Genomic DNA, 15,529 nt, shown 5'->3' with positions numbered 1-15,529 from the left:
GGCAGTCTTGCTAAGTCTTGCCTGTCTTGTTAAGTCAGGCAGTAGAAACCAGGGCTAAATTTTCAAAACACTGTTGTATCACTAAACGATGCACAGCACACATATGCAAATTATCCTTTGCATATCTAGTTACTGCCTTTAACATAGTAACATGGAGATTTGCTTTCATGATAGGAAGATGCCCATGCATAAGTCAATCATGTGAAAAGAATTTTTGCATGACCAGATGAGACACTGCAAGATAGCTATAGTCCCTCCAGATGGCTGGCTGTAAAAAGAGACAGTGAAAACAGGATAGATATTCCTTTGTTTCTTCTTTGGTAGTCGTCTCTTATATTTAGTCATTTTGTAGAACTGATTTTAAAAAGTTTGTTTCATTTCTTTATTAGTCAAGAAATACCAGCCTTCTAATATGTAATTGCTTAAGCAGTGGTTTGTATGCATCAATTTTATGTAAAGGAATAAAACTTTTCTGCTGTGGCTGTGTTGTTTGGCTGGGTGCAGTTTCTACCTACACTGCTTAAATGTACTATTACTGATCTACTTTAGGACTAACTATTTTCTACTTTTATGGGAAACAGACAGAATGTCTGGAATTCCACTTACAAAAAGGAATCTGTATCCTGCTGAGTAATAGCAAGACGGTTGTCTTTTTTTCCTAACTGCAGATGTAAAATTCAATACCCAAAGGCATGCAAAGTATTGAAGGCGATTTACTGTTAAGATTTAATATTGTTTCTTAAATTACATAGCTATAAGGAGTATATCTGGCTGCAGGATTAATTTCAAGAGAGGTAGCTTAATCTTTTGTTGGAGAAATATATTTCTAAAAGGAAGAAATAAAAGTAATAGATTTAAATCTTTCAATTGCTCATATGATTTGTATTTTTTGATTTAATGCATTCACTCCTGTTTATAAGCTTTCACATACACATCCATGTGTACTTCCTATGATGACCAAGTTTAGATACACAGGGCAACTAAAATTGCAACACATTGCTGAATGTATTTTGCTTATGTTGATGACGGCAGAAACTAGAGAAGCTTAGAAACTTGTTGAAAGATGTAGCTTTATATATTCTTAAGAAATTTAAATGCATTATTCTTAAAACTTACATATCAGGCACTTATGAAAAGAGCAATAAACCAAAATGTTACTCCACTTGCATCAATAACTATAATACAGCCAAGCAGTGCATATATAACCTTCTCTTATGAGCTAGACGAGTCATTATTTTAAGGAGATGATTGTGTTTACACAACAAAATCCCTGACATCTCTTCCATTGATAGGATTTTGTTGGTATTTCCTAGTTTTCAACCTTCTTTCTGACAAAAAATATGGTAATAATATGAAGATTTTGGAAATAATGAATGTAAAGAACTTCAAACCATTATTCAATTTGCAGTAGATCTGCTGTGGTGAAAAAGCAATTACCCTGTTTCTTTACTCTTATTTTCAAAGTCATGTGGATTTTGAATAATATAATCTCTTTGATTTCATCCTTTGGATTTGAAGATTTTAGCAAATCTTTGTTATTTTTATAATTAATTTAGCACTTAATTTTCTTCTTTAATAAAACACTTGGGTTGGCAGGTGAAGTGATATTACCAGTTTTTGTGTTACTAACATTAAAAATATTTAATTTAACACTATTTTTATGTTAACAGATACCAAATTTTAAATTTGAAGTCCTACATAAAGACATTTGAGAACTTGTTTGGTTTTTGTTAAATATTGATGGCAAATAGAGGCAAAAAAAAGACTGACAAGTTGAGTTGTTGACTACTCTTCAGAAGTACACCATATAAATACACAGTTCATAAAGGTATTTTTTTAAATTTAGAAGAAAATCATCAGAAATAGCTTAGGTTTTGGATAGACGGAGGAATGTTCACTCATTTTTTCTACAACTCTCTGGGTGTAGAAATCACAGCGTTTGTGGGTTAAGGACATCTAGCACTTTGAAAAATATCAGGTCTCTAGGAAATAGAGTTAACAAACACATCTTTTTCAATTTGGAAGAACTTCCAAATTTACAGTATTACTTGTAAACTTGGGGTACAAAGTAGTAATACAGGATCATGATACACTGCAATGCATATTGCATCAAATTTCTAATACCATTTGAATGCATAAAACCTCTGTCTTCTACTGTTGTTTATATTTGTAGGAATCCTTTTCAGGTGTAATTTTTACAAACATTGGGAGTAGAAGTGTGGGAGAACAATACATAAGTTGTGCTCACTCTGTGTCTGAAGTCAAACACTTCATGCCTCTGAAGAAGTAACAATGAGATGTACGCACTGGTTTAAAGGGGGAAACGATTTCTGGAGCTGGAGATTTGTTTGGAGTAATTAAAGCACAGAGCTCATGCTGAAGTAATGGGAATTTAGTCACCTAATTAGTTTCTATAAATCTCATTGTGTAGGGTTGAAATGCTTGGTTTCTTGACCTGTTTCATTGTGTCATTGATAATGATGACTCTGTTGGGACTGACTGAGTCATTTAGAGCCCTGTACTCAGGTCAGAATGTGGGTACTTGCCTTCTTACCAGTTTGGATTTTGGATTTATCCTCTTTTGATTGCTTACATAAATTTTGGGGTTTGGCTATTTAGACTATTTCAAGGAAGTAAATTTATTTTGCTACTATATTTCTGCCATTTAAACCATGCGTATATTACCATGTAAATAATACTCAATAAATTATTGTGATTTAAGTGCAGAAGGACATACACTTTGTATTTTCCCTTAAATAAAGAACAAGACTTTCAGAGAGAATGCTGTCACACTGGAGAAAAAAAACCCAAACAACCCACCACATGTTTCCTTGAGTAATTCTCTGTGGCTGAGGACACACTCTTACTGAACATTTTAGAAGTCATTCTAGGTATGAAACATCTATGAGAATTTTGTGATTGGAAGTTATCCAAGAAACACTGTGCCGTAAAGAAAACCATAATACATACAGTTATACTACTGACTCTATTTATTAAATATAACTTTAATATATTAAAAGCCTTGTAATACTGGCGAGAGTGAAAGTGGATGCAAATACATCTCTATCCATTTGTTCTGTTATATTATTCTACATAGAGCACACCAATAACAAGAGGCTCAAAACATTCATTTGGAGTGATGATACTGTTAAAAGAATGGTCAGCATTCATAGTGTTTTCTGAAAGTTTGGGGTTTACTGGTTTTTTTTAGCATGAGCTGCCTTTTTTTTTTTGTGTAGTGCAGCGTGGCTTCTTGTGCGCTGTCTTTTTTTCTCTAGGTAATTTTAGGTGGTAATGTAGCAGGGCAGTTGATGAGGTGATCAGAGCTGTGGCTCATTCGTGCCTCTTGATAGAATTTTGAGGCAAATCAACTGTTTTGATGAAACAGAAAATAATTTTTCGGTCTTTTTCCTTCTGTTCTTGTTTCTCAAATTTATGTTGTGTTATATTTCTTAGTATTTCCCACATCAACTTCTGCTTGCTTCTTCTGGTATCATATTCTTTTCCTCTTCACATCTTTTCCTGTTTTCCCCACAACAGAGATGGTCTCTCTTGAGTTGTTATTGAACCATTACAATGGTTGCAACCCACTCCTCTCGTGATTTCTTACAAAATCTTTCCATCATTAGTGCTGTCTCATGCTTTGCGTTGTCTCCTTTAGTTTATGTAGCTTCCTCCCTTGATCTCTGCATGCTCCTTCTCTTTCATGTCTCCTGGAAGAAGTTTCTGATTTTTAGCCACAGTAGAAATTACTCTTTGTAGAGAAGGTAGAGAGGGGAGTGTAGGAATAGATGAGCAAAGTATAGAATCTCTTTTGAGCTCTTTTTCTCCCCATGTTGAAGAGAAAGAGGTCAAATGGGAAATTCTTTCCCTACTCTCAGTACCTTCTTAGAAGCACTTTTTCCACTGGTAGGGAAACAGTCTGTAAAGCTTTTAAGTTCAGGCTTTTAGTTGCCATCAGTAAGACTGGATTCAAAACCAGGTGGCAGAGATGAATAGACAATGTCTGTTAACAGTGCTTTGAATTCTACATCACAATACCTACCCTGATGAGTTCCTTTTATTCATGCTGAAATAAGAATTAAATAGTGCACAGTGAATCACTGAATAATGCTTTAAGAAATACTAAAAAAAAAAGTGAAGTAATTGTTTTTTTATGTTTGTCTGTTTCTTTGTTGTCTAAATTCAAACTGTTCTTAATCCTTCAACCCCTGTTGTTTCTTGCATTATTGCTCTCAATGCACCGCACATTGTTATTTCTGCCCAAGTTCCCTTCAATGAGAAAGGCTGGGTCCATTGTCACTTCTAACTTCATGTTGTGGGGAAGCGTTGAGAGTGTGAACTACAGAGATACATTTTTGTATTTGGAGTACCACTATGATTATTAATATAGCTGTATTTTTTCTTATTCTCTTCAGTCTTTGTTATGAACATGTAATTGGGTACTGAATTTGGTATTTGTCCTGAATGCTTGCCTCTCAAGAGTATGTGACTCCTAGGGAGTAAAATTCTTCTGCTGTGGCATCAATTAATGGTATTGTGTTGTATAGTAAGTATGAATGGCAGAAATCCAGACAGGCAGAGGAGGCATGTAACTTCAGGTTCTTTTGTTGTAATATTCAGAGTTGGTTTAAGCTGTATACAAAGCTTTGGTTAGTGCATAAAATCTAATCACTTTAGAAAATTAAACAAGTTTTAGCTACTAATTGAAGATGGGAGGGGATACGGACACTTTTCTTGAGAGTCTAGATTTTACTGAGTCATGGGATTTGTAGCTTGGATAATGTTCTCCATAGAATAGGATGAAAATGGGGAACATTATTTACATTAGTGATTATAAATCAGATTATAAAAAGCATTCTTGTCAAGTTGGAAGATACCAAACTGGGGGAGGGCAGAGAGGGTGGTGCAACACCAGTCAGTACACTTGAGAGCAGGGCTGCCATCCAGAGAAACTTCAGCAAGCTGGAGGAATGGGCCAACAGAAAGTTTATGAAATTCAGCAAGAGTAAAAGCGAAGTCCTTCACTTGGGAAAGAAGAACTGCCAACAACAGTTCTGTGTTTGGGGTTGGGGACCTACAGACTGGGAAGCAGCTCCACTGAAAAGTACCTGGGTTTCCTGATGGATGGGGTGGTTCAAGCTGCATGGGAGGCAGCAGTGTGCCTTGACAGCAAAGGACAGCAGCATCCTCAACAGTATTCACAGGAGCAGAGGCAGGAGAGTGAAGGAAGTGATTAGCATCTCAGCTCAGCACCTGCCTAGATTTTATAGGCAGCCCTGGAGGCTGCAGTTCAGGGGAGACTGCAACAGAGAAATGTGGGAGGTGGAGCACTTGCCCTGTGAGGAGCGGCTGAGGTAAATGGACTTGTTCAGCCTGGAGAAGAGGTGGCTACTGGTAGCAACCTCCCAAAACATGAGAATCCAGACTCTTCATGGTGGTGAGACAAGAGATCATGGGCATACTGTGAAACAAGAGATTCAGACTGGATGAAAGAAAGAACTCTTTCATGAGATCAGTCAGGTGATGAAAAAAGTTGCTCAGAGAGGTTGTTCCATCTCCATTGGAGATTTTCAAGACCTGACTGGATAATTATGACCTGAGTCATAATTTTCATTTCAGCAAGAGCAGAGAAGAAAGATCGTTCTAGATATCCTGAAGAGTAATTGAGGACTAACATAGACTGCCTTTGCTAGCAAGGTGAAGATCAAGTCAAATTGAGAGCTCTTCTAATATGACAAAGCTAAAATCAGAAGTAATAGGTTGGGATATATATTAAATGTATATTATATGTTAAATACCAACTGAGGCACTGAACAGCCTCTTCCAAATTGTGTTGGATTTGCCTTCTGGCAAATTTTTAATTTTTCTGCATATGATTATTTAATATTTTATTGTTTAAAACTATTTATCCTAATTTCCTGTCATGATTTTGTATTTGTAAACAGTGAGAGCATTGTCTGTCAACATTTATTTTACTGTCCATTTTAGAAATTTTTCTTCTCCAACTTTTGGTAAATTTCCTTCTTTTTTAAGGGCAGACTTGTATATGTGTGAAATGTGTTTCTCCTTCTCAGCATGTTCACTGGAAGTTGGGAATACTTCACATGAAATTATTGCCTGTCTTCCAGAAATGATTCCCATTATTCTAAATTTCTATGTCTTAAATGAATGGAAAAATATGTATTTACATGGTGCCAGTCCATTGTGGTGGATGTTTTGTGTTTTGCAAAGAAAAAGCTTCATGTTTGGATGCTTGCACATTTATTTCTTAATAAGTAGTTGCTGAGGAATGCTGCAAGGCTCTACAGGTGCTTTTTAAAAACATAAAAGATTGTACAGGTATTTAAAACCTGTATTGGGTATTCTCCAGTTATAATCAACTCTTACCTTATTTAAACTCAAATCAAACTTACTAGTTGCCGTGCTAGTGAATGTCAGACTGGGGCATTAGGAAGGTGAAAATATATCTAGCAAATGGGAACCAAGTTAGTTAGAAATGGCTTTCCTCACATTACTGCATTCATATGTTTATAAATGTGTTTAAATATAAAGATTTATCCCTCCCTCCAATTTTTAATACTTTTAAGCTCTGCTGACCTCTGTCTTGCTTAGGCTTAATGTCTGGCACTTTTAAATCACTTTTGCTGTCTCTTACCACATTTAGTGACAAAGCCAAACCAACCAGTAAATGTAACCCTTCACAGATGTTAGCAGGTTATAGCACAGCAACAACTTTGTTACAGGAAATGAGGGCAAATATCTCTTCTGGTGGAAACTATGGGAAGAATTTAAAGAGAAAGAATATTTGGGGGGTTTAGGTGTTAAACTTAAAACTTTTATGCTTAAAGTGCTGAGAGATCTCTCTAGCACAGTTATTAAAACCCCCAGTTTTAGATCTAATTCCAGATGAGGCTGGTTGTATTATAGAATCTCCATGTGTGTCTGGAGGACATTAGGGCTTTTTTATTCAAAAAGTCACCTGAGCTATGAACTAGGAGTTAATCAGATCTCTCTTGTACAAATTCTGAGTGGAATCTGATTCTGCTTTTATAGCAGACAAGATCAATGCCCGATAAGGTTATGGAGCAGATTATCTTGAGTATGATCACATGGCACATACAGGACAAACAAGGGATCAAACCCAGCCAGCATGGGTTTAGGGAAGACAGGTCCTCCCTGACCAACCTGATCTCCTTCTATGACCAGGTGACCTGCCTAGTGGATGAAGGAAAGGCTGTTGATGCAGTAGTCTATCTGGACTTAAGCAAAGCCTTTGACACTGTCTCCCATTGCATACTTCTGGAAAAGCTGGCAGCCTACAACTTGGAGAAGTTCCCTCTTCACTGGCTTAAGAACTGTCTGAATGGCTGGGCCCAGAGTGTGGTGGTGAACGGTGCTGCATCCAGTTGGCGTCTGATCACTAGTGGTGTCCACCAGGGATCAGTGTTAGGCTTAGTCCTGTTTAATTTCTTTATTGATGGTCTGGCTGAGGGGATTGAGTGTACCATTAGCAAATTTGCAGATGATACCAAGTTGGATCAAAATGTTGATCTGCTGGAGGGAAGAAAGGCTCTGCAGAGGGACCTGGGCAGGCTGGATCAGTGGGCTGAGACCAGCAGTATGAGGTTCAACAAGACCAGGTGCCAGGTCCTGCACTTTGGCCACAACAACCCCAGGCAATGCTGCAGGCTGGGGACAGAGTGGCTGGAAAGCTGTCCAGCGGAAAGTGACCTGGGGGTGCTGATCAACAGCTGGCTGAACATGAGCCAGCAGTGTGCCCAGGTGGCCAAGAAGACCAATGGCATCATGGCCTGCATCAGCAATAGTGTGGCCAGCAGGACCAGGGCAGTGATTGTCCCCCTTTACTCAGCACTCGTGAGGCCACATCTTGAGTACTGTGTCCAGTTCTGGGCCCCTTACTTCAGAAAGGACATTGAGGTGCTGGAGCATGTCCAGGGAAGGGCAGCAAGGCTGGTGAAGGGTCTGGAGCGCAAGTCCTGTGAGCAGCAACTGAGGGAGCTGAGGTTCTTTAGCCTGGAGAAGAGAAGGCTCAGAGAAGACCTAATCACTCTCTACAACTACCTGAAAGGAGGTTGTAGACAGGTACCTCTTCTCCCAGGCAACAAGTGATAGACAAGAGAACATAGTCTTAAACTGCACCAGGGAAGGTTTAGTTTGGACATTAGGAAGAGTTTTTCACAGAAAGGGTGATTAGATATTGGAATGGGCTGCCCAGGGAGGTGCTGGAGTCACTGTCCCTGGAGTTGTTTAAGGAAAAACTGTACGTGGCACTTAGTGCCATGGTCTACTTGATATGCTGGTGGGGTCGTAGATTGGACTTGATCTCAGAGGTCTTTTCCAACCTAGCTGGTTCTGTGATCACACATCGTAGGTTTCTTTTCTGATGTGTTTCTGACAAATGATATTAAATCATGCTAAATCTTGCTAAAATGAGCAAGATATGCTCAAAGAAAGCAACATTGTATGTTAGAAAATCCTTCTACTTAAAAGGAGCCATGCTAAGGATCAAAGTTCATAATACTTTGGGTTTTTTACATCACTTGGATTTAAAAAAATTGTATGCAAGTGCTAACCTTACCATTTCTAGTATCAGTCAGCTGGCAACCCTATCCATAGATTAAAAAACACCCCAAAACTAAGGTAGATTATGTACATAGACTGGGTGTTTTCAAATTATCTGTTTGATGGGGCTCGTCAGACTTAAATTACTGCAAGAAGATATCTCAGAAATATTAGTAGTCAGAATTAAAGATGGCCACAAGAGTGGTTAACTGAGAGACTGGGTATGGCAAAATAGTGCTTATTTTTTAAAAATAAGGAAAAAATAACAAGGATGCTACAACAAGGAGATTTGTCAAGAAAAATAGTATCAAAACAAAGAACTCCTTTGTATGACAATGTAGCAAGAGGGAATTTGGATAGAAGCGATACACTGAAGTTGAGTTCAAATCTATTTACACAAGCAGGCTAGAAATATTAATTGTTCTCAGTGGAAAAAGTCAGTGAAATGTGGCTTCGAAGGGATTTGTCCTTGGCTCAGTTTTATTTTGAATTTTCATTTATGACCTGAAAATTGAAATGAACAGTATGCTTATTAATATTTGGTAGCATGAAGTTGACAGATGTGTCAATATCTTTAAAAATGACTGTTACGTAGAAATGATCCAAAAATAGTTAACATGCGGTTCATCAGGGTACTGTGATTATCAACAACAGCACAAGTACAAAGGACATTAACTGTTCAGGTGAAAAGCTTCTCAGGTTTATAGCAGCTCATGAACTGCATGAGTCATGATGGAAAAAATGTGAAACATCATACTGTGATGTATAAAAAAGATATATTTCTGTTCCGTACAGGTTTGTTAGGTCTTGGTTAGGATCCCACATTCTGTTACACAAACTGTAGTAAAAGGGTGGTGGAGACTTTGGTGAGGGTGCAGAGGAGAGCATCAAACAATGTCTAGATGCCTGGATCACAGACCACAGATTTAGAAAATAACTACATCAATATGGAAAGACCTAGGGTGAGTAGGGATGAATGAGAGAACTCTTGAGGATGTGGTAACAGTCTTCAAGTATGCACTTCTGCAAAGCAGAATGAATAAAATTGTTTTCATAGTGAAAAGACAAAAGAGAAATTGTGCTTGATTTGATGAAGAAAAATATCCAGATTTGATCTTAAAAAAACCAATAAATAGCTAGGATTTTTAAGTAACCTCTGTGCACTGGAAGTGTGAAAAGAGATTAGACAAAAGTTATGTTGGAAATGGCATGAGGATAGTTAAATATTTCTAGAGGGCTTGGAATAGGAGATCTCTTGTAGTGTCTTCAGTGGATTTTTCATGTTTCTTTTCAAAATGTCTAATTTTCTGTAGAGGCAAGAAGAGATGTCTCAGAATTTCATACGAGTTAGAGCTAGATGCAGTCACAGACAGTAGCGGTAACTGCAGTCCTCCAAAGAATTAGTTATCGTAAGATCTGGAGTGGATATGCTGAATAAGACATTATGGAGAGTGTAGAATTTCTCTAGATAGTCAATACATCTGTACCTGTAAAATACTGAATACAAACTATGGTATATATGAAGGCAGTCCAGTAACAGTCATCTGGGAAGTGCGTGTAAAACATCCTCAGGTAGTAAAGAAGAGAAGATAAGCATTCATTCACTAAAATAAGGTAGATCAGCAGTTACTGTGTAGTGTAATTTATTTTTCATGATATATTAACAGTGTATGTAACATGGCAAAGTGAATTTTTTTATATCTTTTATATTTTATTGCATTTTTAATTCTACTGCATTTGAAAGCATTAAGTATGGATTTGATTCTTCGATTCTTCATGAAGCCTCAATAAAAGTTAAAATGCTTTGCATCTCAAATTCTGCAGTATTAACTTAACCTGACACCTGAAATAGTTTTCATAATGTGAATACCTTATTGTTATGGAGTTAATCATTTAGGAAAAAATGTAACTGATGCAGAACAGCATTTCCTGAGTCATTAAATCCAATTTTAAATCCAATTATTGGTCTACTAAGGCACATCTAGTAAATTTCTCATTGTCAAAGAAAACTCATGGAATGAGTAATCAGTGAGACAAACTTCTGATTTTTTTGCTAATATTTGAAAAAGGAGAAAGGCAGAAAAGCAATAGGGACAATGACTTTGAAGAAGTCAGTTGAGTATTAGTAATAATTTACAGTTTCATGAATAAAATAAGAGTTTTCAGCCTAAGAGGCTTAAAATAACCTTTGAACTCTTTGATTCACATGGATTTCAGGATGGGATATAGCAAGCATCAATTTAGTTTTATTGCACATATGTCATATGTCTAGACTCTCATACTAGAGAGCTCTGGCATTTTTCTTAACTTGCAACCTGGGGTTTGTTCTTTGTGGTTGAAGAAAGAAACACTGAACTGGAGGAGGTTGTGGCTCTTAAGTCACTTGTCTGTATGCTGTGGGAACAGACGTGATATTTGGCACAAGTCTGGTAAGTGCTTGGTAAATCAGCTGCCCTTAAAACCATCTGGAAGAAAAAGAAAAATACATTTGAGGGGAGTGATCAGCAAGACTAGCAGAGAGGACTCCTTGTCCCAGGAGGGTGGGGAGGTAAAGCAGAAGTATGCAGTTTCTGCACGGGTTAATACAGCTTTACAAGTATGAGTCTTGTGTCACTCTCTGCCATCACTCACTCTAGAGAGTCCAGCACATGACTATGGCAGTGATGCTAGTACTGATAATGAAGACATAATTAGAATGGATTCACTGTGGAGTGCAGATGCTGCCTGGAGATCATGAGTAGATTCCAAGATAGCTGGCCCAAACTGAGTTCTCTGTTGCTGTGGTTTTCCTTCTAAAAAGCTGTTTTCAAGATAGTTTGTACATGGTTTCACAAACAGCAGCTGTCCTGCTGGATGGTAGTCTGTACACAGCTTTAGATTCAGACATTAATTTTGTATATTTGACAAAGAGCAGTTTTGTACTAAAAAGTACCAAATGTTTGACTTGACAACAAATTCCAGTATAAAACTCAGATGAATTTCATCCATTCTTTTGTGTACTCAGAATTTAAGATGTTTGTCTGGTTTTTTTGAAACGTTGTTCTGCTAGCCATCTTATGAAATCCAACAATTGGCTGATGACTCAGGCTTTTCTAGAACAGTCAAGCAAATAGCGATTTTTAGCAAGCTCAGAAGAGGATGTAAATATTTGTGAACAATGTATTGTTAAACTGTTATGATGATTTACTGAAACTGTTGAAGGAAAATTAATTAACTTGCTGTTAGAAGATGAAATGTGAGCTAGAGAGTCTTCCTTGTGCTTATTGATGGTAGCACATATTGAGTTTTTTTTAAGAAAGAGCTTTAAAGTCTTGGTTAAGAGTATTAAATTCTTGACATTGTGTGAATGATTTTCAGACACTCCTTTGTAAGTATTTCAAGGTTATTGAAGTTTAACTAGAATCAGAATGTAGTTCGTGGAAACTAGCTCACAAATCATGCTTCATAAGCATTATTTTCATATCTTTTCCTGCAGAAAAAAGGAGATGAGTACAAACTGAAAAACAAGATGTTTGTTTTAAACCTAAGGGGGCAAAAACCTCAACCTTTAAGAGTGATTGAACACTGGATCAGGTGTCTAAGAGACTGTGAACTCTCCATCCTCAAAGACGGATGGAATCTGACTGGACACAGCCAAAACAACCTAATCTAGTTGACTCTGCTTTCAGCAGGGTGTTTGGGCTAGGCATCCCCAGGGTCACTTCAGACCTCAACTATGCTATGATGCTGTGATTCTATATTTGATAAAATGCATTTGTATCTTTGCAGAAATGTGACTAAATATTTGATACCTATTCACATCAGCTTCTTTGAACCAAAGGAATTTTGTATTTATTTTTTTCTTATTTCATTGGACATACTCTATTAATTGACTGTTCCATGCTGAATAAAACCAGACAAACCCAGTATTCTTAATGTTTGTGAAGAAAGGAGGAAATGCATTAAAAGCATAAATATGAGTTTTTTGTTTACCATGTGTATGAATACCATACTTCACATGTTGTAACTACAAATTACATCATGGTAGTGTCTAATGATAGTAACCCTTGATTTTTGGCAAGGTTTGGATAAGGTACATGTCTAAAATTTGAAGAGGGGAATGTTGCCTAGATACATTTATATTTTCCTTGGAAAATACCCTAGATAAAGGTGCTAGAGGATATATATGAACCCTAAAGGTGGTGTGATTTACAGGAAGAAAATCCTCTGAAGTAGGGAAATACAAGTAAGTATTTAATACTACTTTACAAGAATTTCCCTTATATGTAGATGCCAAGGGAGGTGATGAGCAGTAGAGATGAACTACAGTGGACCACCCTGTGATGGTTTTGAAGCACCTTGCCCATGAGCAAACCTTTGAGCAAGCCAAAATTATAAAGGAAAAGAAATTTTTTGAATCCTTTTGCCCTTTACCTTCAGTAGGCTGTGAGTTCCTTGATACTATTAAAAGATGCATCAGGTAATCTCACATCTGGATATTATCTGTGTCTCTACTCAAACTCCTTGGTCTCCTATATGAGAGGAACACTGAAATATGCAGATGCAAAAAGCATATCAGTATGCCTTGGCACCTTGTGATATTTTTTATCATCTGAAATGTTCATATATTTGAAATGCAATGTCCTCTTCAGGTAGCGCTGTAGAATGTCCAAGCTAATCCCCTTCAGAAAGCTACCTTTGGCACTCATCTCTAAGAATGATTTTAGTATGTATAGTAATGCTGTAATTTTAATTACAGTTCTCTACTTTTATGGTGCCAGACATATTGTGCAATAGGTGCTGTGTAGATAGTTGGCAATCGTAGGATATATAGCAGTCAGGATTAAACAGCAATAAAGGATTCACTGAACTGCACTAACAAATCAGATGTGATTACAGTCTGTGTCAATGCATATGCAGAGATTAGAAGATGTGTGCTGCTGAATAGACTGTAGTCTTTTTGCTTATGTTATTTTTCTTTGTGTGAGGCAAATGAAGAGAAAATGGTAGTATAAGTATGTGGTCCTAAATTACATGAAATATTACATGAAGGCAATAATAATTGAGGAGTTTGAATTAAACATTCCTTCAGTTTTGTGATGTGTGTCACCTCTTGTTTTTACCTCTGTTCATCAATATTTTTGTCTGTTATTTTTAGTAATACTGCTGTTACATGGTTCTCAATAAAATACTTTGCTTTAGTGTTCAAATAATGTAAAATTTAATCACTTGAGGAGACCTACTGTGTCTGATTTGTTTTCAAAGCAATATAGAATGCAGTTTTCACAGTTTCATTTTTTGGTGCTTACCTTTCTCAAATTCTAATTTTTTTTGCCGTAGTCTCAGTTTTGAGATCACTTGTATGAATAAAAACACAGCACTATATGAAATGATTTGTAGGTCTGAATTCTCATTCTTAACATATGCAGTATTGCACAACTTGCCCATATTTTTCTTGCATCATATTTTATTCAAGGAACTCAGAGTTCTCCAACCAAGCTTTTGAGTGAATCGTTTTGTCCCTTTAATAGCAATTTTTTTTCAGATAGATTAAATTGAGATAGAGTAAGTATCTGAATAGAAAAAAAAAACATATAGAAAAGCTAGGAGTAGAAATTGGATGGTAAGCATAATTTATTCTTTGATGAGTACAGGATCTTTGGTCTTTATTTCCTGCATGATAGAAACTGTATGTAGGACTTTTAGAAGCAATTGAAATTTAAATTGTAGCAGCTTCAGAATAGCCAGAGATGTTTTTTAAATTTAGGATTAGGTTCACTTTTGTATTAGGAGAAGAGTTTTTATAACCAGACTTAAGGACTCGGAACATGGCAGGGCTTTCCTTGCCCACTTTGTTACAGTGTTCCCGTTTTTGCACGGGCAGTGCCATACTTGACCCTCAGGGGTGCCCAAAAGCCAGAAGATTCCCTCCTTATAAAACTCTAAACCAAGTACTGCTCATCAGAATAAAGAGGCTTTGTTTGGAGAAGGGAAGCTGTCCTTTTAGTTCTTATTATATTTGTTGTATTAGCAAATATCCACCACTTATTTTTTTTTCCCCCCAGAGTAACCTTTTAAAGATTTCAGCATGAACTTTTTTCCTGTGTCATGAGAAAAATAAATCTTAAGTTTCTCATTACAGAGATGATTAGAATTCTTCAATGAGTCTTTTTATTATTCCTCAGTATTTTTAAAAGATTAATTTTTTTTTCCATATGGTTTGTTTCATTAACATATGGGTCCATTTTGTGGTTTGAGGAGATACAGTGATCCAGATTTTTTTGTATGTCCTAGAGTGAAATATTGGGATTTAAAAAAATTATACAATTGCGTACTGCACAATAGGAATTTGCATTCTACACATCGACTTCACATTTATTCTTAATACTTTATTATTTTGTTCTGGTTTCATTTGCAACCTTTTCCTGTGCCCATCCTGATATTTCTGGTTTTGTAAATAAGCCAGTAAATGATGAAATTAACTCATTAGGAGCATAGTGAGTGTATGCATACGTGCTTACACACTCTCATCCCACTCCACATAGAGATATAAGACAAGATAGAGAGAGACTTAAATCACTGATTCCTTTTTGTTAGTGAGCCTTTTTGTTGTTGTTGTTTTGCTTTGATGTTGTTGTTTTGTGGGATTTTTTTTGTTTTTAAATAAGAAGTGAATTTTAGGAACATTGTGAGAGACAGGTGGATAGAGTGGCTCAGCAAACTCTGCCCTCCCACTTTGGGCAAGTCAGTTAAAGCTGTATTGAGTGAATGTATGTTGATTCCTGGGCTTTCTCTGCAGTTCAGAATGAGGATTGTGTGGGTTTAGAATAATATTCAGAGCAGCCAGTTTACTGAGCTGGGAACAACCTAAGGCTGACATATAAGAGGGAAAAAAAACCCCAAACTCAAAACCCAAACGTCTGTAGACTTATGGACTCTCCCTCTCTGGAGCTTAGGGATTTTA

At 36.8% G+C, this 15,529-nt stretch overlaps 1 protein-coding gene across 7 annotated transcripts in view; it reads left to right on the top strand.

The window, feature by feature from the left end:
* FSIP1 (fibrous sheath interacting protein 1) overlaps positions 1 to 15,529 on the top strand; it is a 97,139-nt gene that overhangs the window by 42,012 nt on the left and 39,598 nt on the right. The window contains exon 12 of one of the 7 annotated variants that reach the window (XR_007905203.1): positions 9,382 to 9,548. The exons of the other annotated variants lie outside the window; for them this stretch is intronic. The gene's annotated coding sequence lies outside the window, so the exon portion shown is untranslated. The remainder of the gene's footprint in view (positions 1 to 9,381; positions 9,549 to 15,529) is intronic. 7 annotated transcript variants of the gene reach the window in all.

The sequence above is a fragment of the Manacus candei genome, unplaced genomic scaffold, assembly GCF_025592945.1.
Source record: "Manacus candei isolate 608988 ecotype Guabito, Panama unplaced genomic scaffold, ASM2559294v1 h1tg000033l, whole genome shotgun sequence".
NCBI classification, from domain to species: Eukaryota; Metazoa; Chordata; class Aves; order Passeriformes; family Pipridae; genus Manacus; species Manacus candei.
Note: the sequence above shows the minus strand (reverse complement) of the source record. Positions and strands in the feature narration are given on the sequence as shown.